This window comes from Hemiscyllium ocellatum, chromosome 13 (genome assembly GCF_020745735.1).
Source record: "Hemiscyllium ocellatum isolate sHemOce1 chromosome 13, sHemOce1.pat.X.cur, whole genome shotgun sequence".
Lineage (NCBI taxonomy): Eukaryota > Metazoa > Chordata > Chondrichthyes > Orectolobiformes > Hemiscylliidae > Hemiscyllium > Hemiscyllium ocellatum.
In genome coordinates this window covers 9799236-9822242 of record NC_083413.1, presented here as the reverse complement: position 1 = coordinate 9822242, position 23007 = coordinate 9799236, and positions in this window count along the sequence as shown.

Below are 23007 nucleotides of genomic sequence, written 5' to 3'. Positions count from 1 at the left end.
GTGGAGATGCTGAGAATTGCATGTCCCATTCACCAAGTAAGAGCCATTGCCTTTGGGGTGCTCCTCCCCCACTCCAGACAGTGGGTGGTGGGGGTCTGGAATGCACCGCCTGGGAGGGTAGTTGAGGCAGGAAACCTCACAACAGTTAAAACAGATTTGGAAAAGCACTTGAAGTGTCATAACATTCAAGGCTGTGGGCCTGGTGTGGGAATGTGGGTCTACTGTAAGAAGCAGTATACTTTTGTCAGCACAGACTTGATGGGCTAAAGGACACCTTCTGTACTCTGTGATTCTGTGATCAATTACACTGAGTGCTGAGTAGGACACAATGCTGTAGGGGAACTCTCTGGCCAAAGCAGTGACTTCCTCTTCTCATTTCCACTCATCTGCAATGAGAGGTAATAATGTCACATTCTTTGATTCGATGCTAAATGCGGCCAAAAATCCAATCACATCATCTCTGTGAGATATGAACACCTCATGAATTCTTTGCTCTGGAAAGTGTCTAGGTGGCTTTTCCTGTTGCAGAGCCACACGATTCATATTGCATTATCCAAAAGAAGGGATGTGGTGCTGATTAGCAACCAACATTTATTTTGGGAAATCTGACCAATCACATCCACAGGCTAATGGAGAATAGCAGCTCACCATTGAATACATGACCATGCAAAACATTATCAAAGGTACACACTTTGGAAAGGCTGGTGATGATATTTACAGTCAAAGAGTAAGGCCAGTCACCAGACTCGCTAAACAGATCAGCTTGGATGTCTATTTCGATGGGCAGCCTGTACATCAGGATTGAACTGGTGAATGATCTTGGGAATCACAAATCCAGCCCTGTCAATTCTCATTTTGCAGATGTTGGAATGGGGTCGTGCCTTGAGTCATGCGCGTACAGTTTTGGCAGACAGCTGGTCACTCCAATCACAGCTGCTTTCACTGAAGTAGGATTTTGACAGCTCTGGAGTGTGAAACTTGAAGTGTACAGAGTAGTCCTGGTAAAAGCAGATCTGAACTTTGTGCTTTTATTCGAATGGCCAGTGTACCATCTTGAAGAGTTAAGGATTTGGTCCCATGACTCCTCACATAGTGATCGGTTTCACTTGTCATGATAAACAATTGAATTAAATGTTTGATGCATCAAGGCTTCCTGTAATTGAAGGGATGCAAATGTAGTAAATGGCTTTTTATTAATAAGAGGTATTCTTATTGAAATTGAAATTTGCAATTGACATTTAGAACTTTGTTTGATAAAATATTTTAAAATATTATCTGTGGTCCTAAACTCTCAGCATAATTTTATACTAGGTGAGTTGATATTTTAAATGTCAAGGCAAAGGGTGGTGTGAGGGGTGCTTGGGTTGACAATAAATTGGTTGAAAAGCTATCATGGGGCAGATGGAGATTTTTTGATTGTCATGAATGACATTAAAGACCATAGGGCATGCTTGGAGTGGCAATGGATAGCATAGTGGCATGATGTACACAGGCAGGTTGAAAAGCTGCAAAGTTCAGCTTAGATGGTGTGAGGGTGTGTGGGTTTGAATGTGAGGTATCAAGTGTCATGGATGACATGGAATGGGAATTTTGAAGGGGTATGATGGTGATTGGATATTTCATGTTTTACTCTTTTACCCGAAAGGGGCAAGGGACCTGGCTTCAGTTCCAGCCTTGGGGTGACTGTCTGTGTGGAGTTTACACATTATCCCCTTGTCTGTTGGGTTTTCTCTGGGTGCTCCAGTTTCCTCCCGCAGTCCTGCAGGTTAGGTGGATTGACCATGTTAAATTGCCCTGTAGTGTCCAAGGATGTGCAGGTTAGGAGGAGCAGTCATGATAAAAACCACAGGCAGGGTTACAGGGACAGGTGCGCAGAGGGGTGGCTTTGAGTGAGAGGCTCTTTGGAGGATTGGAGCAGAGTCAATGGGCTGAATGGCCTTATTCTACAGCAGGGATTATATGAGTAAAACTTCAGACACAATGCTAGATTCCCAAACAGGCTAGGCAATCATTTCAAATAAACTGAAACAGAAATTACTGGAGAAATTCAGCAGGTCTGGCAACAGCAGTGGAGAGAAAGGCAGAGTTGATGTTTTGAGTCCAGTGACCCTCTTCAGTGTTTCTGCTTCAGGACAGTTTCTTTCTCACAATTTTGCTGCACCCAGCAATCAGGCAAATCTCAGCTGTAACAAAAATTGTTACATTTTTCAATGAAACGAGCAATGCTCACTTCAAATAATCTGAAGGCACTGAAATGCATCACAAACACGCACACATATTTATTCATCAGCCAAGATGAAAATTTGAATTACTTTCTGTGATTCATTGACATTTATTTCTAGAGATTTCAGGTATCTTTGGGTTTTTATTTTAATAGCTCATTGGGACACTTTTTTTTTAACCACATTGAGTACTTGAGTACTTAACAATGTCCACCACACAGTGGTTATAATCATGGTAAATTCTCAGCAATGTTATAAATGAGGCATTGGAAAATGACATTTTTACTTTGACAATTTTTAAGTAAGGGATTTTAAAAGTTTTATAAGTCACGCTGAAAAGTTGATTTTTTTTTTGGAAAGGGTTCATTAGACATTTTCATGTTAAGTTTTCTTTAAAAAAAAATCCACCTTCAGTTCAAAAATGTTGTGGGACTCTTCTTTACTTATTGAAAAGCTTGGAGAAGGCTTGTCAGACAGATGCATAGATACTGGTGTAAAATTTAAACAGGCAATTAAAAAAAAAGTTTATTTATTCATGGGGTACAGGCCTTCATTGTCTTGGATAACATAAATAACATGAACATTAACAAAAAAAGGAACAGTATTAGGCCATTAGTCCCTCAAGCCTGCCATAAGTTCTGATCTTCTGGTGATGGCCAAGTGGTATGACTTGTAGATTATCAACAAGAGATCCAGATAATGTTCTGGGGATGTGGCTTTTGCCCAAAACGTCGATTCTTCTGCCCCTCGGATGCTACCTGACCTGCTGTGCTTTTCCGGCATCACACTCTTGACTCTGATCGCCAGCATCTGCAGCCCTCACTTTCTCCTAAGTGGCATGACTGATAGATTATCAACCGGAGACCCAGATCATGTTTTAGAGAAGTGGATACAAATACTGATGTGGCACGTGGTGCCATTTGAATGCACCATGTGCCACATTTGAATGGGAAATTAGGGATGAACAATAAATGCTGACCTAGCCAGCAGTGCCCACATCCTACGAGTGAATTGATCATAAGGCATTAAGGTAAGATATCGGAGCACAATTAGGCCATTCAGCCCTTCGAGTCTATTCTATCATTCAATCATGCTTTTCAATCTCTGTTGTCTGCTCCTGCCTTCTGCTCATAACTTTAATCCCCTTACCAATCAAGAATGTGTCTATCTCTGTCCTAAATGCACTCAATGACTTGGTCTCCACAGCCCTCTGTGACAATGAGTTCCTCAGATTCACCACCGTCCTCCTCTCAATTACTATTTCACAAAATCATAGCTAACCTGCCCCAAGCCTCAATACCTCTTTCATCCAATTCTTCATAGCCCTATGTTGCTCAATGCTTCAAAAATCTATGTATCTCCTCTTTAAATACTTTCAGCATTCTAGCCTGCACAGCTGTGAGGTAGAGAATTCCAAGCATCCAGTAGTCTGCAAGAGATGAAATTCCTTTCTGTCTCAATTTTAAACGAGAGTCTCCTTATTTATTATCTATGTCCTCAATTTGAGAATCTCCTGCTTGTGAAAAGATCTTCTCAACATTAACCTTGCCAAGCCTTCTTAGGTACTGGAAATCTGAACCAAAAACAGAAACAAAAACTGAGCACTTCTGGCATCATCTATAGAGAGAAAGCAGAGTGAAAGTTTCGAGTCCAGTGACACTTCTTCAGAACTGGTGGTAGCTAAAAACAAAAAATGGTGGTATATAATCTAAGGTGATGTGACACTTCGTGTGTTTCAATAAAATCATCCTTCGTTCTTCTCAACTGGAATGAATAAAGGCCAAAGCTGTTTAACTGTTATAGATAAAGCAATGTCTTCACTCCAACTCGCTATTGTCTGATACTTGTGTGATGGAAATGTTTCATGTCATTTATAAACCTAAAGGTTAACCAAGTACTCGTGCACATGGCCACAGTATCCACAGAACCCTAAAAGGTACCGATCATTGTGTAAACATCCACATGCTTCCCAATTCAGAGGTGATTAATGAAGCAATTCAAGATGGTTAGGCTGAAGACAGATGATAAACGGTGTCTTGGTTAGATTCCCTACAGCATGGAAACAGGCCCTTCAGCCCAAGACGTCCACACCGACCCTCCGAAGAGTAACCCACCCAAACTCATTTCGCTCTGACTAATGTACCTAACACTATGGACAATTTAACATGGCCAATTAACCTGGCCTGCACATCTTTGGACTGTGGGAGGAAACCCACACAGACACTGGGAGAATGTGCAAACTCCACACAGACAGACGCTCAAGGCTGGAATTGAACCTGGGACACTGCTGCTGTGAGGCAGCAGTGCTAACCACTGAGCCACCATGCCGCCCACAGTGAAACACTGTGTGGTACCACACATTCCTAGCTGAAATAGTTTGCAAACTAAAGTAAATTACTGAATATAGCAGAAAAAGTGAGTTATTTGTCCAAAGGTACTGTCCTTACCTCTGGACCAAGAGGCCTGGATTCAAATCCTGCCTGCTCTAGAGGTGATAAAACGTCCAAATAGGTTAATTAGAAAAACAGCAGATGGTGAAATTTGGAGGTTGGTTGTTGTAAGGTGAAAACTCTAATGTCCTTGAGCGAGGGCAATCCACTGTCCTATCTGGTCTGACCTGCATGCGACTCCCGACCCGCAGCAATGTCGTTGACTCTTAACTGCCCTGTGGGCAATTAGGGATGGAGAATAAATTCTGGTCTAGCCAGTGACACCCTCATCTTGTTGATGAATAAAGAAAATGCAAGACATCAGACATAAATGACTGGATTACTCACCAGACTCATCAGCATCTGAACAGATGCAAAATGTTACATGTTGTAAAGCTGTTAAAAAAAAGAAACCATAATATTAACTTCTACTGAAACTAATGGAAAAGAAACACTGAGTTATGAGTCATTTATTTGCACATGTGTGTAGTAACCACCTACACTCCCTGTCAAACATTGTACTTTCCAACACCTCCAGCCCATAAAAATTAGCATGTGAAAGAAGAAGCAATAATGTGGAAGTCTGTAAAATTACAAATATAACTATCTCTTTTTTTCTGCTATATTCAGTAGTTTATTTTAGTTTGCAAACTACTGCGGCTAAGAATGTATGGCACTGCACTTGCATAACACAGTGTTTCAACTTGTACATTGCTTTTCTGGGCAAGAGGACATTTGAAGGAACCAAACTCTGACTTTAGCGTTGGTTCTTAAGAGAATTCATGATTCACTTAAAGTCACTTAAAGTCTCAGGAAGAAAACCATACTGTTAAGTGGTCACAAACATACAAGGGAGCGACTGAAAAGGTTCAGAGAAAGACCAGGATGGTGATAGCTAACATCATATGGGTCAAGAGTGCAGAAATCAAGGCTTTTCAGTTTTCAAATGAGATTATAAAGAGGTGATTTCATTTGGTTATATCAATTAATAAACAGTACATCAGTAAAATAATTCAAGCTAAAACACAGAAAGTAGAAAAGAGATCTAGGGTGGAATCATCTACTCTCATTCATAGCGAGTTTGGACATGGGAAGATGTATGGCCTCCTGCTCTGTCACAACTGACCAACTGATGTCATCCCACTGCGGCTTGTATTCGTCCAGCTGGAGACTGATGTGTCGCTATGCTGCATGCAGGGAAGCTAAAAGTGTGCGGTCACCTTGTCACATCCAGTAGTAGATGAGTGGGAGGGGGGTTTGGGGGGTGGGAGCGCAGTTTGAAATCAGTCCCTCCCTCAATTAAAGTTGCTTGGTGCCTGATTCACAAACAGTACACCAGGAAGCAATCGGGCCTGGAAGCTTAGAGCCGCCTTCTTCCCAATTGCTAACCCAATGCACCTCAAAACTCGCTCTCCATGATTCTCCTCTTTCTCCCTACGACCCCCAATCTATGAACACTACCTCGCTCCAACTCTCCACATTATTTACCCTTGGTACAGGGAGCACTCTGACCTTGGGACTTTGGAGCCTCTCCTTCTTGACCTTTCGGGTGTGGTGCTAAGCACAAAATAGAAATATAGGCCCAGGAACCCTTGAGCCAGTTCCAGCATCCAATGAGGTCATGACTGATCTGTGATATAACTCCATTTACCAGTCCCTTGGTCCATATCCCTTAATACCTTTGCTTAGCAAAAAATTATCGATCTCAGATTTAAAATTAACAACTGATCCAGCACCCAATGCTTTTTGTGGAACACATAAAAGTGGATATATTGCCAGGACCTGATCAGATGTACCACAGAACTCACAGGGCGGCACGGTGGCACAGTGGTTAGCACTGCTGCCTCACAGCACCAGAGACCCGGGTTCAATTCCCGACTCAGGCGACTGACTGTGTGGAGTTTGCACATTCTCCCCGTGCCTGCGTGGGTTTCCTCCGGGTGCTCCGGTTTCCTCCCACATTCCAAAGATGTGCGATTCAGGTGAATTGGCCATGCTAAATTGCCCATAGTGTTAGGTAAGGGGTATGGGTGGGTTGCGCTTCGGCGGGTCGGTGTGGACTTGTTGGGCCGAATGGCCTGTTTCCACACTGTAAGTAATCTAATCTGTGGGAAGCTCGGGAAGTGATTCCTGGACCCCTTGCTGAGATATTTTCATCATCGATAGTCACAAGTGAAACTTGGAGGTTGGCTAACATGATGCCACTGTTTTAGACAGGGGGTAAGGAAAAGCCAGGGAACGATAGACTAGTGAGTCTGACATTGGTGGTGGGCAAGTTTCTGGAGGGAATGCTGAAGGACAGGATTTACATGCATTTGGAAAGGCAAGGACTGGTTAGGGATAATCTGCATTGCTTTGTGTGTGTGAACTCATGTCTCACAAACTTATTAAGTTTTTTGAAGAAGTAACAAAGAGGATTGATGAGGGCAGAGCAATGGATGTGATCTATATGGACTTCAGTAAGTCGTTCGACAAGGTTTCTCATGGGAGTCTGGTTAGCAGGATTAGATTGCATGGAATACAGGGGGAACTAGCCATTTGGATACAGAACTGGCTCGAAGGTAGAAGACAGAGGGTGGTGATGGAGGGTTGTTTTTCAGACTGGAGGCTGTGACTAGTGGAGTGCCACAAGGATCGGTGCTGGGTCCACTGCTTTTTGTCATCTATATAAGTTATTTTGTTATGAATATAGGAGGTGCAGTTGGTAGGTTTGAAGATGACACCAAAATTGCAAGTGTAGTGAACAGTGAAGAGCGTTACCTCAGAGTATAAAGGGAGCAGAATTGGATGGTCCAATGGGCTGAGGAGTGGCAGATGGAGTTTAATTTAGATAAATGCGAGGTGCTGCATTTTGGGAAAGCAAATCTTAGCAGGACATATACACTTAATGGTAAGGTCCTAGGGAGTGTTGCTGAACAAAGGGACCTTGGAGTTCAGGTTTATAATTCCTTGAAAGTGGAGTCACAGATAGAATAATGAAGAAGGCATTTGGTATGCTTCCCTTTATTGGTCAGAGCCTTACATATGGGAGTTGGGAGGTCATTTTGCAGCTGTACAGGACTTTGGTTAGACCACTTTTGGAATACTGCATGCAATGCTTGTTCCCTTCCTATCGGAAAGATGTTGTGAAATTTGAAAGGATTCAGAAAAGATTCACAAGGATGTTGCCAGAGTTGGAAGGTTTGAGCCATAAGGGTTGCTTTCCCTGGATTGTCGGAGGCTGAATGGTGAACTTTCTAAATGGTGAAGAAATGGTGAATGGTGAAGTTTCTAAAATCATGAGGGATACAGATGGGATAAATAAACAAAGTGTTCCCCCTGGGGTGAAGGAGTCCAGAACTAGGGCATAGGTTCAGGGTAAGAGGGGGAAGATGTAAAAGGGAACTAAGGAGCAACTTTATCATGCGGGTTGATATGTGTATGGAATGAGCTGCCAGAGGAAGTAGTGGAGGCTGATACAGTTACAGCATTTGAAAGATCTGGATGGGTATATGAACAGGAAATGTTTAGAGGGATATGGATCACGTGCTGGCAAATAGGACTGGATTAGGTTAAGATATTTGTTTGGCGTGGACGAATTGGACCGAAGGGTCTGCTTCCAGGCTGTACATCTCTGTGACTTTATGATTCTAAGGTAGTTCAAAACATCTATCAATCGTTGTGTTTGAAGCTACTAACCTCTGATTGGCCAGCAGTGCTCAGGCAACACTTCCAGTCAGAGGGTCTTCATTCCAGAAGGAGTCCCACTGCTGTCTTTGCTATTGCCAGACTGGCAGGATGATCTTTCATTGGCATTCCAGCTGGCAGGTGGGGCCTGGACCAACGTAGCGTCCTCAGAGGTCCATGTGTGGTAATGGTTTTTGGAAATGGAAGCCATGTTTTGACATTTTGATTAATATGCATGGAACCTACTGGCTTAGAGGGAACACTATCTTTGGCATCTCAACAAGAGCTGATTGAGATGGAATTTTACCTCAACCCTCCCTTATCTCTTTCCCCCTTTGATCTCCCCTCTCAATCAGGGAACCCAAGAATCTATCAGTTAATGCATTACTTTTGCAATATACAGTACATGAGGCACCCAATTTGCACACAAGTACATTCTAAAATATGTTTAAATGTTAATTTTGGAGATTTTGATTAAGAAAGACATGTCGGTCAGGAAATGTGGGTTAATTCCTCTGGTTTTCTTTGAAGTTATGTTGCCAGAACTTTATTTAAGAGAGCAACAAGGCTGCACTTTACCATCTCCTCCAAAAAATGGTTCCCCAAACTGTGCTGCATTCCGTCAGTACTGCACTGATGTGTCAGCCTAAGTATCACCCTCAAATCTTGGAGAGAGACTTGAACACACAACCTTCACTTAGAGCTAAGATTGCTCCCGACTGAGTCATTGGAGAGGTTTTTTGAAACATAATTTGAAAGGTTACGGTGTAGGTGAAAATATCACTGTCAATGGTTGAATGCAGAAAGTTGAGGATCTGCAAGAAGGCAGAACTCCCCCACCCCTGAAAAGGTTATTGAACGAACTTCACAGAGGCTAGTATCCAATCACCAAGACTTCCTCTATTTACACATGAACAGTTCTTGACAATAGTGCTGTTTATAACCAATACTGTGGCTTTAAGAAGTGTGTTTTGTCCAGATTTCCTTTTGAGAGAGATCGGGGGACAGGTGCTGAGTAGTCTATGAGAAAATAAATAACATGTGAAGTCGTGTGTGTGTTTTTCTTTCAATGTTGGAATAACAGAAGCAGCCTGAAGGGGTGTGGTCAAATTCCCACAGAACCAGGATCTTTAGTTTAGCTTTCAGCAGAAGTTGCTGGAGTTGTTAAAAGCTCTCACATCTCTATTTGCAACAGCTGAAAGCTCTCTGCCTCTGAGTTATCTGATGATGTTCTTTCTTCCTGGATTAGAGAACTGCACCTGAGACAATCAGTTCTCTGAATTTGCTTTTTGCCAAGGGTGTGTTTATAGTATGTTGTTAAATTGTAACAGTTAATTAGTAATTCTTACTTAGATTAGATTACTTACAGTGTGGAAACAGGCCCTTCAGCCCAACAAGTCCACACCGACCCGCCAAAGGGCAACCCACCCATACCCCTACATTTGCCCCTTACCTAACACTACGGGCAATTTAGCATGGCCAATTCACCTGACCCGCACATCTTTGGACTGTGGGAGGAAACCGGAGCACCCGGAGGAAACCCACGCAGACACGGGGAGAACGTGCAAACTCCACACAGTCAGTCGCCTGAGGCGGGAATTGAACCCAGGTCTCCGGTGCTGTGAGGCAGCAGTGCTAACCACTGTGCCACTGTGCCACCCCTACTGTCTCTATTGTTCTGTTAAGTTTTCCAATAGAATAATTATTTCATTGAATTCTAACATTAGTAGATTTTTAAAGTGTGTTTTGCTTTAAATCTGGTAATTTGGCCAATCAAATTGTATCTAGAATACAACATCTTATGTTTACCTTTAAAATAAGAAAAAAATTAGGGTCTAGATTATCTTCTGAATAGTTTGAGGGGGTTTAGATTGGTTGATAAGAAGAGTCAGGCATCAGAGTGTCAGTATCTCTGATATTTAACCTTATCTGTCAGCCAGGACTCCCTGATTGGACCAGATTAACAGGGAACTCATATTCTGTGAGGTCCAGCTGGCTGACCTAGTTACAATCACTACCGTTATGAGCTGTTCCAGGGCCTGGAATGAAACCTAAAGGCTCCCCTCTTGTCTCTGCAGTCCCATGTAGCCCCACTCCACCTTCTCCACAATCACTTTGGGGAATCAGCTGGCAACCATTTAAGAACAAAAAGTAGGCACCTGCTCACTGTGATTGGGCAGATGTTTGACATCCAATATCAAAAACTATCATTAGTTCTACTCTCACAAACTGTTTCACAACTGTTTGGTGGCATTTTAAAATCTGACAGTCTTCCTCAAGTTTTTATTCATCCTTCTTCGAATATTACAAATGTCACTATTACTGAGAAGTAATTACTTATTTACCCTTTCAAATTGCTTCACGATTTGAACACATTTCCTGACAGAACCAGTACTTACGTATCAGAAAGTGATAAGTTTTGTTTTGTTGCAGTGTTCATCACATGACTGGAAGAGGCAACAAAACTGAGACTTTTTGACTGGAAAGGAATGTGAAATAGAGGTTTCCATGTTCAATGTGCCAAGATATTTTCTGTTTTGTATATGCTGTATGACATAATTTTCTTCTATTGAGGTTGTAACTACTTTTCAAAAGATTAAAAGCTTCCAGCCATCATTCAAATAATCGAACTTAATTTTATTTTACTATTTTGCAACTGATGTTTGACATTTTGATTCTCACAAAGCAGCTACATAAATATATGGCTTCTTTTCAAATCTCTCTCTGTTAGATTTATATTCACTCTCAAATTTTAAACATAAGATACATAAAGGCAGTGAGATTTCCTTGCTGTTATTTTCCTTTGTATTTCTAGACAGCCTTCATGCGAGTACAATGTCTTTAATATCAAACATTTTAAATGATGCTTGAAATATCAGTCACTTGACTTTGATGTCACACACAATTAAATTCAACCCATCTTCTCTCAGTTAATAACAGCAATCTCACCAAGTCTAGTGCCTAATTAATACATGCTATTTGTCACATAGCAGTGACACATGCATTTCAGAGTGCCTGAAATGTTGTTTGGTGCTGAGGTGCAGTTAGCCAGCCCTGCGACAGTGAATCTGTCTTATGTTTGATTGGCTTTAATGATATCAAAAGGCTCCAGAGTCTTGTGTGTTCAAGCTGGGACTCGACAGTGCATAGAAGGTGTTACTGATGCGTTGGTTCCCTTTAGGCTGCTAAATGGTGAGGTATTTAGGAAGATATGTAGCTAGAACTGAAAGGTTCATACTCACTAATTCATTAAGGTGGACGACAGAAGGAGAAAAGATCATTCCTATGGTGATTTGTTTAACCTTGTCGGGTCTCTGCTGTTGTAAAGCTATGTGGTACAATACACAGTCATAAATTTTCTTATTTTGCCTTATCTGTTTCATAACTCTTAATATAGAGCTTTACATAAAAAAGAAAAATATTAGAAATTGCTGAAAGTAAATTGTAAACATCAGTTAAAATTGACAGAATAAGTGCTGGAGACACTTTCCCATCAGAACATCACAAAAAAATAATAATAGTATTTTTCTCTCATTATTCTTCCTTTTATACATCACTATTATAGATTCAAAGGATTTTTTTTTACCAAATATGTGTTAGCAATAGCCACAAAAGTGATTTGTAGGAAATTGCTATATATAATCATATTTACGTTAGGTGAATGCAAAATGTTAATAGCTTGATGTTTCTCAGGAGGAGCAGATTGATGCAGCTGATTATAAGACGAAGATTACAATTGGAGGCTATCTTACAGAGCTTTGAGAAATGAGTTGTTATTTTTGTACAAAGAATATATAAGCTTGGGACAGATATTGGTGACGTTATTGTGCTGCGTTTAAGGTAATAGGTTCCCTTCTTATTTTTTTTTCAAGGACTCAGTTATCTTGAATAGATTAAAAAAAGAGAGAAGAATTTAATGTACATGTGCTAACCAATAGTGCAATAATCAAACACCAGTTTTAACCTGTTACAGTATGCCTTATTAATAATTAACATATATTAATCACTTTATTTCACACATTTTTCTTGGACATTAATAAATTGACATCAATGCAAGATGTCTGCATTGAAGGTACTACACCAAACTTGACATTGTTTGTGCATGGGGCAAACACACAGAGGCAGACACAATTTATTGAACTTCTATATCCACCTCAGAACCTTGACAAATAAGCACCAACTCTTTCATCAACATTTCAGTGAGTATTGTTCTGAAATACCATTTTTTCCTTCTATTGTGAGTATCAACTTTACCTGATTTTACAGCATATTTGTACTTGAGTTGACACAGTGACAAACATTAGCTGCACCAGATGGGAGATGGAGTGAATGCATCCGAGGGAATACAAACCTCCAGCTGGGGATGATTTGTGTTATTGGGTTTGTCCTCCTACCAAGTGGTTTATGGAAATGGGGTCAGGTTGTAGGGATGCTGTATCCCACAGCGGTTTTATCTCGATGCTGGCATAGATTCAATTAACTTACTGAAGTCCTGGGGTCATTTTGTAATATAAGTGTGTTATGATGGAAGATAGCGAGTGAGTGTGAGAGAATGGGAAGAGAAAACAAAACATTAGCGAGTGTGCGCTCAAGAGCGCTGGGAGGGAGAGAATTAATGTAGGAGAGAAAGTATCAACCAGCGCACATGAACAGTGTGCTCCCTTATTACATGGTTATCGTCGTATACAGCATTAAGGAGTGGACTTTCTGCTTACTGTTCCCATGTATGATGATGCTGATGGTTGGCCATGCATTATTGTTGCCAGATTTTCATCTCATTCAAAATCAGAGTCTACAATGGGCAATTTTAATCTCAAACATTAAGTTTAAAACCTACTCTTTGGTTTACTCTGATTTTTTACAAAGTCAAGAAAAATATAAAGCAAGTCCGAAAAGACTAGATAAACAAATCTGCTGAAAGGTCAGTAGCTTATCAATCCTGTCTTCAGAATTAAAGTTATTTCTTTGAGTAGCTATTGAAGGTGAGTCTGCTACTCCATGAATGGATATTTCAAAGAGAGTGGTTTGGAATATATCAGAATTTTGTATACACCAATGGTAATTGATTACATAGCATTCTTTAATGGTTAATTATACTATGATAAATCTAACCTCATAATAAATCTGAATCTTAAAATTATTTTGCAGTTTATTTAGATTGTATAAAGGCTGAAAGACCTCTTCTGTATTATGATTTTTGGGATTCTATGAGTGCAAACCTTTGGTTTAACAACTGATTAATTGCTCACACTACATTCTGGTGAAGGAACGTTTTGAGTCATGATCGGTAGTTATGGTTGCAAAATTAGATGATGCAGTGCCCATTGTTTTGGGGTTGCAGATACCTACAAAATGATATCCATACTATGTGCACATGCTTACATCAAGAATGGGTTCAATGTTATTTTGTCAAGGTCAGTTATATGGGCTTTAGGAACATATACTGCAAACAGAGACAGGAAATGGATCAGAACATCCATTAAGATGCACTGCTGGTTTGATGCTCTTGCTGTCCTTTAGATACTGTTGCTGTTCACTTAAATTCACACAACTGAACATGTCTTCAGCAATGGGGAGAGCTCCTCACTCAAATAATTTGAAGAAATTATTGACAATTCCTTATTTACTAGCTCATTAATCTCTGCTGCATAGTTCAGTTGGAGTTTGCAGAAGTGCTGAGTGATCTGCAAGGTTGTTTAAAGTTGCTGAAGTTGTCAGGAAATGGAACCGTGTTTAAAGAAGACAGTAGTTTTGACTTTGAAAGTTCTGCCTAGGTCACCTACTCCTAGTTAAGAGGCTACATGTCCTCCTTGATCTGCAGTAAACACAATATGAGCCACACTATCCCATCAAACATTATAGAGCAGACAACCAGATTGCTCAAACAACACTTTCATGACCTCAAACATCGAAGGAGTCTGCTTCTCATTAGAGTGTGTGTTATGATTCACTGATGTATCCTGAAAAACCAAAGCAGTATGAGATGCAGCAAACAGCAGAAGAGAGAGACAGAGGATAAGAAGGTAGCAAATACAATGTCTTTCAAGCTGGAATGTCTGTGATCCCCATTCCAAATCCCTACTCAACTGTCTGTGATCCCCATTCCAAATCCCCACTCAACTGTCTGTGATTCCCATTCCTAACCCCACTCAACTGTCTGTGATCCCCATTCCAAATCCTCACTCAACTGTCTGTGATCCCCATTCCAAATCCTCACTCAACTGTCTGTGATCCCCATTCCAAATCCCCACTCAGCTGCGGTTTCACACGTTACATTCCGCCAATAAGCAATCATCACAGCATCCTCTCGCCTGCAATGTTGAAAATAAAATCTTCCATGAAACAAGCATTTCAAACTAACCTTGTCAAATAAACCTTGTGATATTCCATTCAAGATGGTAACAACTTACCTTGATGCCTTCCCTGAGTGTCTGGCTTGTAGCTACTCTTTACCTGGCTGAGTGTTCTTATATGTCATGGCTGCAGCATGACTGGTGGAAGGTACTGACTCTCGCTGGGAGACTCCACATCACATTGCAGGATGCACTTCAGCAGTTTTGGGCCTAGGAAGCTCTACTTTGACTTGCACCTTCTAAGAGTGAGTGACAATAAGCTGGCTGACAAATATTGTGTTTACTGTTTTAAGAGTCAAGAGCACGGTGATAGAAAAGCATCAGGAAGGGGCTCTTGCCCAAAACATCGATTCTCCTGCTCCATAGATGCTGCCTGACCTCCTGTGCTTTTCCAGCACTACGCTCTTGATTCTGATCTTCAGCTTCTGCAGTCCTCACTCTCTCCTTACTGCTTTAAGAGCTGAGTGCACTAATGAGCCAAAGACCTGAAGAAGGAATGAGGCTCCGAACACTTGTATTTTCAAATAATCCTGTTGGACTATAATTTGGTGTTGTCATTTTTGACTGAGTCAAAGACCAGGAAGACAACATATGACCAGCAACAATGAAAACTACAAGCAGCACAATGCTAGACTAAGATTGGGCATGTATTTGCATTGTAATTGTGAGCTATCAAGTTGCCTGTTAAGTAAACCTTTTTGAGATTTTCAATTAAGTTTAACTTATCCTATATCCCACTCAGTTGGAGAATGGTAATCTTATGTTAAGACAAAAAAGCAGAAGGATATGGGATGGTGGTCAAAGGTGTGTTTTCTTTAAAACCACAGGGAAAAATAACTCAAATAAGTTTTGAGGAAGTCCAGAAGTTATGTTGATGCTCTGATCCCTGGAAAACAAATCCCTCAACAAACAGTGCTAAACTGTGAGTATTTCATTGTTGAGCTGGTCTATGCTGACAGCAAACAAGATCTAGATAGGAGCATGGAAGTTGGAGAGTCATTGAGATAATATTGGGTACCACTCCTGCCCCCAAAAAAGCACATGAACAAAAAATGCTTGAAGCACAGACAAAATCAGCATAGGCAATTTGTTTTTTTCAAAAACGCGAAAGAAATACAACTGCAGTGCTGAATCTCCAGAGTAGCTTTATAACCTTGCTCTAACGTTGACACTGTTTGCAAAAGATGGGGAACATTAGGAAGATGACTACAAAATTCTCTCACATGAACTGGAAGCTCACAGATGTCCTATCCAAATTTGGGCTTATTAAACAAAGGAAAGAGCTGTACTCAATAGATGCGTATGTTGCAGAAGCAAATAAACAAAAGGTTAAAAATAAAAAGAGGCATTGGAATAGATGGATTACTCAGAATCACCAATTCAAGCCTGTGTCAAGAGGCATGATTCTGTTCAGCTGTGCAAAATGCTGGAGGATCAACTTGCTAGAAAGGTGAATTTCAGAATTCACTATCTAGAGCTAATGTCTTACAGAGACCAGACACAAGAATCGAACAATCAGTTTACAAGTGATGAAGAAAAGGACTGTGACTTTGTTGAACTGTCTGAGCTAATAATAAAGCTGGTTATTGCTTCAAAGCTGATAAAAATTTGACAAAAATACCTCTTTGAGAAAAGGAAAGATATTGCCATTGACTGTTAAAAGTTGGCAGAAAATGTGAAGCCTTGTAGCAACCCCTGAAGCATTAGGTCCAGCTATTAGTATAAGGATGGTACGCAGAACGCATTGAGCAAGCATGTTGCATGGAAAGTGTGATTTGTTGTGCACATTGTGAAACTATTCTGCCTTCCAAGATCTTCGAATTAATGTGGTGTGAAAGGACAGTGCGCTCACCTGTGCAATTAACCCAAAGATTCAGCCAGAGGTAAAAATACGATAGAACCAAATGATAAACATTGAAATATAGCAATAACAGAGAGACCTGCAAGCACAAAAACATGAGGTAATCAGCAAGACAGGCCAGGATGAAGTTTCAGAGTGCAGAACTTTTAACCAGAAGACAAATAGTCTCTCCATATTGTCTGGCTGTGACTCAATGTGACTGACTCCTAACTGCCCTCTACACAATTAGGACCGGACAATAAATGCTGCCAAAGGCCCAGCCAATGGCTCCCACATCCCATGAGTGAATACGAAGTTAGAAACTTTTGCCATTATTAGCACCATACGCCCAGAAAAAAATGAGCAAACACTCATTTGAAATCAAAGTTGACACAGAGGCAAGTAGAACTTTCCACCATTCAGAATTCTGAAGGATATGTATTATTATTGGAAGTTAGTGACACAATCTACACCCTCATACTTTTCTGTGTATAATTGGTCATTGATCCCTTACATTGATATCTTGATGCTGAAATACAGCTACAGCAATGGAAATCACAAGTGTTCTTCTTGGTGGACATGAATAAACCAGCAACAGCAGGATTATCAGCATGTATGGAACTCAACAGTGTGACTATTCATGAAATCACCAAGGTACCAATATGGAGCAGAACAAGACAAGATCCCTTGCCCTGAGTTGACCCAGGGCTTACAACAAATATACTTAGCCAGATTTCATGTAATAGGAAGCTTCAAAAGTATTGCTGTGTTGCACCTCAGAAAAACTGTAATTCCATTAATTGATCCTTCTGGAAAGTGCAATGTTCACATACAAGAAAGGCTTCAAACCAAAACAGAACATGCTGGAAAAGTTCAGCAGGTTCAGCAGCATCTGTGGAGAGAAATCAAAGTTAACATTTTGTGTCTGATTACCCTTCGTCAGTTCTGAACCAAGAGCAGTTCAGACCTGAAATGTTTACTTTGATTTGTCTCCACAGATTAGATTAGATTCCCTATAGTCCACACCGGCTCTCCAAAGAGTAACCCACCCAGACCCATTTCCCTCTGACTAATGCACCTAACACTATGGGCAATTTAGCATGGCCAATTTACCTGACCTGCACATCTTTAGACTGTGGGAGGAAACTGGAGCACCCGGAGGAAACCCACACAGACACGGGGAGGATGTGCAAACGCCACACAGACAGTTGCCCGAGGCTAGAATCAAACCTGGGACCCTGGTGCTGTGAGGCAGCAGTGCTAACCACTGAGCCACCATGCCACCCACAATGCTGCCAGACCTGCTGAGCTTTTCCAGCAATTTCTGTTCTTGGTTCTGATTTACAGCATCCATGGTTCTTTCAGTTTTATATTAAGCTTAAAACCGAGCTTGATGACATAGAGCATAATGGGATTATCTGTTGAACGCATTAGTGTACAGACAGGTGCAGTTCAATTACGCATGTATTCAAGACAGGTGGCACAATCAGGGTGCACTTGGACCCAAATTGTCAAAACCTTTCTCTAAAAAGCTGCTCATACTAATATCCAACATTAGAGGAAATGAGCCATAAATTTCCAGGAGCTAGATCCTTTTCCATGGATATCAAGCATGAATATTGGCAGAGCAATCTCTTCGAAACTGCGACTTTCATGAAAGCATGTTAAAGATATTGCAGGCTACCTTTTTATATATCTGTAAATGAGAAACTATTTATATTGCATAGGGACAGAAGCTTAGAAAACAGGAGCAAAAGTGGGCCATTCAGACCTTCGAGCTGACTCCACCATATCTGTTCATCCAACCCAGTCCCCTGTTCCTGCTTTCTCCCCCATAAGCTTTGATCCCTTTAACTGAAGACCAATATGTAACTCCTTCTTGAAAATGTTCAATGTTTTGGCCTCAACCATTTTCAGTAGCAACAAATTCCACAGGATCATTGCTCTGACTGAAGAAATTTCTCCATAGCTCAGCCCTATCTCCTTCAACTATGACCCATGGTTTTAGATTCCAATGGCATCCTTCCTGCATTTATCTTGTCCAGTCTTGTTAGAATTTCATACATTTCTAAGCGATCATCCCTCATTCTGCTCAACCTCGATGAACATAGTTCTAACAATTGTCCTGGAATCACAGACATTCACTAGATGTAGATATGACTGGCTAGACCAGCATTTATTGCCATCATAAACCTCCTGGAGAAGGTAGTAATGAATTGGCCTCTGGAACTGTATGGCCTGTATTATGCAGAGACAACCACAGTGCTGTTGGAAGCAAGTTCAAGGCTTTTGACCCAACAACAGTGAAGGAACAGTAATATCTTTCCAAGTCAGGAAGGTACGTGGGTTGGTGGACAATTTGTAGGTGTTCATTTTTCCATTCATCTGTTATCATTGTTTTTCTAGTTGAGAGAGATTGTCGCTTTGGAGATGTTGATGGAGGAGACTTGGTGAGTTAATGTAGTACATATGATGGGTGATACACATTGCTGCTACTGAGTAGTAGTGATGGGGGAAGTGAAGGTGAAGCTGCCGGATAGGGTGCCAATCAAATAGGTTGTACTGACTAAATTATGTCAAACATCTTGCATGTTGTTGGAGTGATACTCATCGAGGCAAGTGGAAAATATTCTGTCACATTCCTGACTTGTACCTTGCCAATAGACTTTGAGGAGTCAATAAATGAGTTGCTCAACACAGAGTGACAGATTCTAATATACACTCATAGCTACAGTATTTATATGCCTGTCCCACTTACATTTTTGTCAATGCTCACTCTACGATGGAGGGGGGTGGGGGTAATTCAGTGATGGTATTGCCATTGAATGTCAAGGGGCTATGGTTTTATTCTTTCTTGTTGGAGATGGTCATTGCCTGGCACTTGTGTAGTACAGATGTTGCTCACCAATTATCAACCCAAGCATGGATATTGTCCATGCCTTGCTGCACTTTGACGCAGACTGCTTCAGCATCTGCGGAGTCATGAATGGGTCATTGAGTCAGAGAGACATAGAACAATACAGCATGGAAACAGACCCATTCGTATAACCCATCCATCACAACCAGATATCCTAACCTATTCTAGTCTTATTTGCCAGCACTTGGCCCATATCTCTCTAAACCCTTCCTATTTATATACCCACCTGGATGCCTTTTAAATGTTGTAATTGTACCAGCCTCCACCACTTCCTCTGGCAGCTCATTCCATGCACATACCACCCTCTGTGTGAAAAAGTTGCCCCTTCGGTCTCTTTTAAACCTTTCCCCCTCTCACCTTAAACTTATGCTCTCTAGTTTTGAACTCCCCAACCCCAGGCTTATCTATGCCCCTCAATTTTAAAAACCTCTATAAGAACATAAGAACTAGGAGCAGGAGTAGGCCATCTCGGGCTTGCTCCACCATTCAATAGGATCATGTCTATCTTTTTGTGGCCTCAGCTGCAGTTACCCGCCCTCTCACCACGATCCTTAATTCCTTTACTGTTCAAAAAATTGTGTATCTTAGCCTTAAAAATCTTTACTGAGGAAGCCTCAACCACTTCACTAGGCAGAGAATTCCATAGGTTCACAACCCTCTGGGTGAAGAAGTTCCTTCTCAATTCAGTCCTAAATCTGCTCCCCCTAATATTGAGGCTGTGCCCTCCTGTCCTAGTTTCACCCGCCAGTGGAAATATCCTCTCTGCTTCTACCTTATATGTTTCTGTAAGATCCTCCTCATCATTGTTCTAAATTTCAATGAATGCAATCCCAGTCTATTCAGTCTCTCCTCATAAACCAGCCCTGTCAACTCTGGAATCAACCTCGTGAACCTCCTCTGCACGCCCTCTCACGCCAATATATCCTTTTTTAAGTAAGGAGACCAAAACTGTACACAGTACTCCAGGTGTGGCTTCCCTGGCACTCCGTACAGCTGCAGCATAACCTCCCTGCTTTGAAATTCAATCCCTAAAGCAATGAAGAACAAAATTCCTTTTGTCTTCTTAATTACTTATTGCACCTACATACCAACCTTATTAGATTAGATTACTTACAGTGTGGAAACAGGCCCTTCGGCCCAACAAGTCCACACCGACCCGCCGAAGCGCAACCCACCCATACCCCTACATCTACCCCTTACCTAACACTACGGGCAATTTTAGCATGGCCAATTCACCTGACCCGCACATCTTTGGACTGTGGGAGGAAACCGGAGCACCCGGAGGAAACCCACGCAGACACGGGGAGAATGTGATTCATGTACAAGGACACCCAGGTCCCTCTGCACAGCAGCATGCTGCAACTTTTTACCATTTAAACAACAGTCCTTTTTACCTTTATTCAACTAAAATGACAAACTTCACATTTATTAACATTGTACTCCATCTGCCAGTCCTTTGCTCACTCACTTAAACTATCTATGTCCCTTAGCAAAGTTCCACAGTCCTCTGCACACTTTGTTTTGCCACTTACCTTAGTGTCATCCGCAAACTTTGACACACAACACATGGTCCCCAACTCCAAATCATCTGTGTAACCAGTGAATAATTGTAGTCCCAACACTGATCCCTGAGTTACATCATTAATCACTGATCGCCAACCAATAAAGGCTAAGGTCACCCTTTAGCCCTTGACACTCCAGAGAAAATAGCCCTAGCCTATTCAGCCTCTCCCTATAGCTCACACTCTGCAATCCTGGCAACATCCTTGTAAATCTTTTCTAGAGACTTCCAAATTTCCCAACATCCTTCCTATAGCAGAATGGTCTGCAATGATCGGTGAACATCATCTCTTCTGCACGGTGGCTCAATGGTCCTCATTGCGCCAGGGACCCGGGTTCCTGCCTTGGGGGACTGCCTGTGTGGAGTTTGCACATTCTTCCCATTTCTGCATGCGTTTCCTCCAGGTGCTCCAGTTTCTTCCCACAGTCCAAAGGTGTGCAGGTCAGGTGAATTGGTCATGCTAAATTGCTCATAATGTTAGGTGCATTAGTCAGGGATAAATGTAGGGTAGGGGAAATGGGCCTGGGTGGGTTACTCTTCGGAGGGTCGGTGTGGACTTGTTGGATCAAATGGCCCGTTTCCACACTGTAGAGGAGCTAATCTAATTTTCATGTTGGAGGGAAAGTCATTGATGAAGAAGCTGAAAATGGCTGAGCCTGGACACTACCTTCAGGAACTTTTGTGGAGATGTCGTGTGGCTGAATCGATTGATGTTCACAAACCATAAGCATCTACCTTTGTGCAGGAATGACATTACTGATTGACTCTGGTTTTATGAGAGTTCATTGATACCACACTCAGTCAAACACTGCAAATATCAGGAAAGACACTCTTCATTGTAAATGGGCAATTCCTTCATTTGAATGGTGTCCCCTATTTATAGAGCATTCTTTTGCATCTACACCACCCAGTCCCCTCAGAATCTTACTTATTTCAATAAGGTCACTTACTTGCATATGAATATAGCAATCAAGAACAGGCTCATTTCCCCTGCAGTCCTTCAACTTCTCGCTCATGAAAAATCTACCTACCTCTGTGTTAAAATGATTCAAACAATCATCTTTTATCATCTTTTAAAGAAGAGCTCCAAATTCCTATGACTCCCTCCAAAAACCTCCTCACTGAACATGTTAATAAACAAAATCAAAGAACTGCGGATTTTGAAAATCGGAAGCAAAAACAGAAATCACTGGAGAAACTCAGCAGGTCTGGGAGCATCTTTGGAGAGAAAGCAGAGTTAGCATTTTGCGTCCAATTTCCCTTTTTCGATTTCTGTTTTGTTGTATTAAATGTATTGGTCTGTTAGACCTTCTCTAACCTCCTTCCAATGCATTTATCTCCTTCCTTAAATAAAAAGGACAATGCTCCCGATGTGCTCTCACCAATGCCCTGTATGACTGAAACATGACCTGTCTACACAAGCTTTTTATTCCCCCTGCAATAAATAGTAACATTCTACTAGTTTTCCTAATTACTTGCTGAACCTGTGATTGTTTCCTTAAGACACCCAGATGCTTCTGCAGGTCAGAGCTCCACAATCTTCCACTATTCATTGAACAACTTCACATTCTCCCATACTATAATCCATTTGCTCGATCTTTACCACCTGTTTAACCTATCTAAATTCATTTCTAACCTCCTTAAATCCTTAAACCAAAACTACACACGGTACTCCAGGTGTGGTCTCACTAATGCCCTGGATAGTTGGAACAAAACTTCCCTAGTTTTAGGTGAAAGTGAGGACTGCAGATGCTGGAGATCAGAGTTGAGAGTGTGGTGCTGGAAAAGCACAGCAGGTCAGGCAGCAAATGAGGAGCAGGAGAATCACTTCTCCTGCTTCCCTGGTTTTATACTAGTCAGTAATTGTGATGAAAGGATGAACATTTTCATCCTACACAAGATCAGCATTCATTCTACGTGGAACAATTCTTAGAAAAATGGGATAGATCAATGTCCTTCTGTCCACCATAAAGGTCAGAGATGTGGATGTTTGCTGATGGATGATTAATTTTCAACATC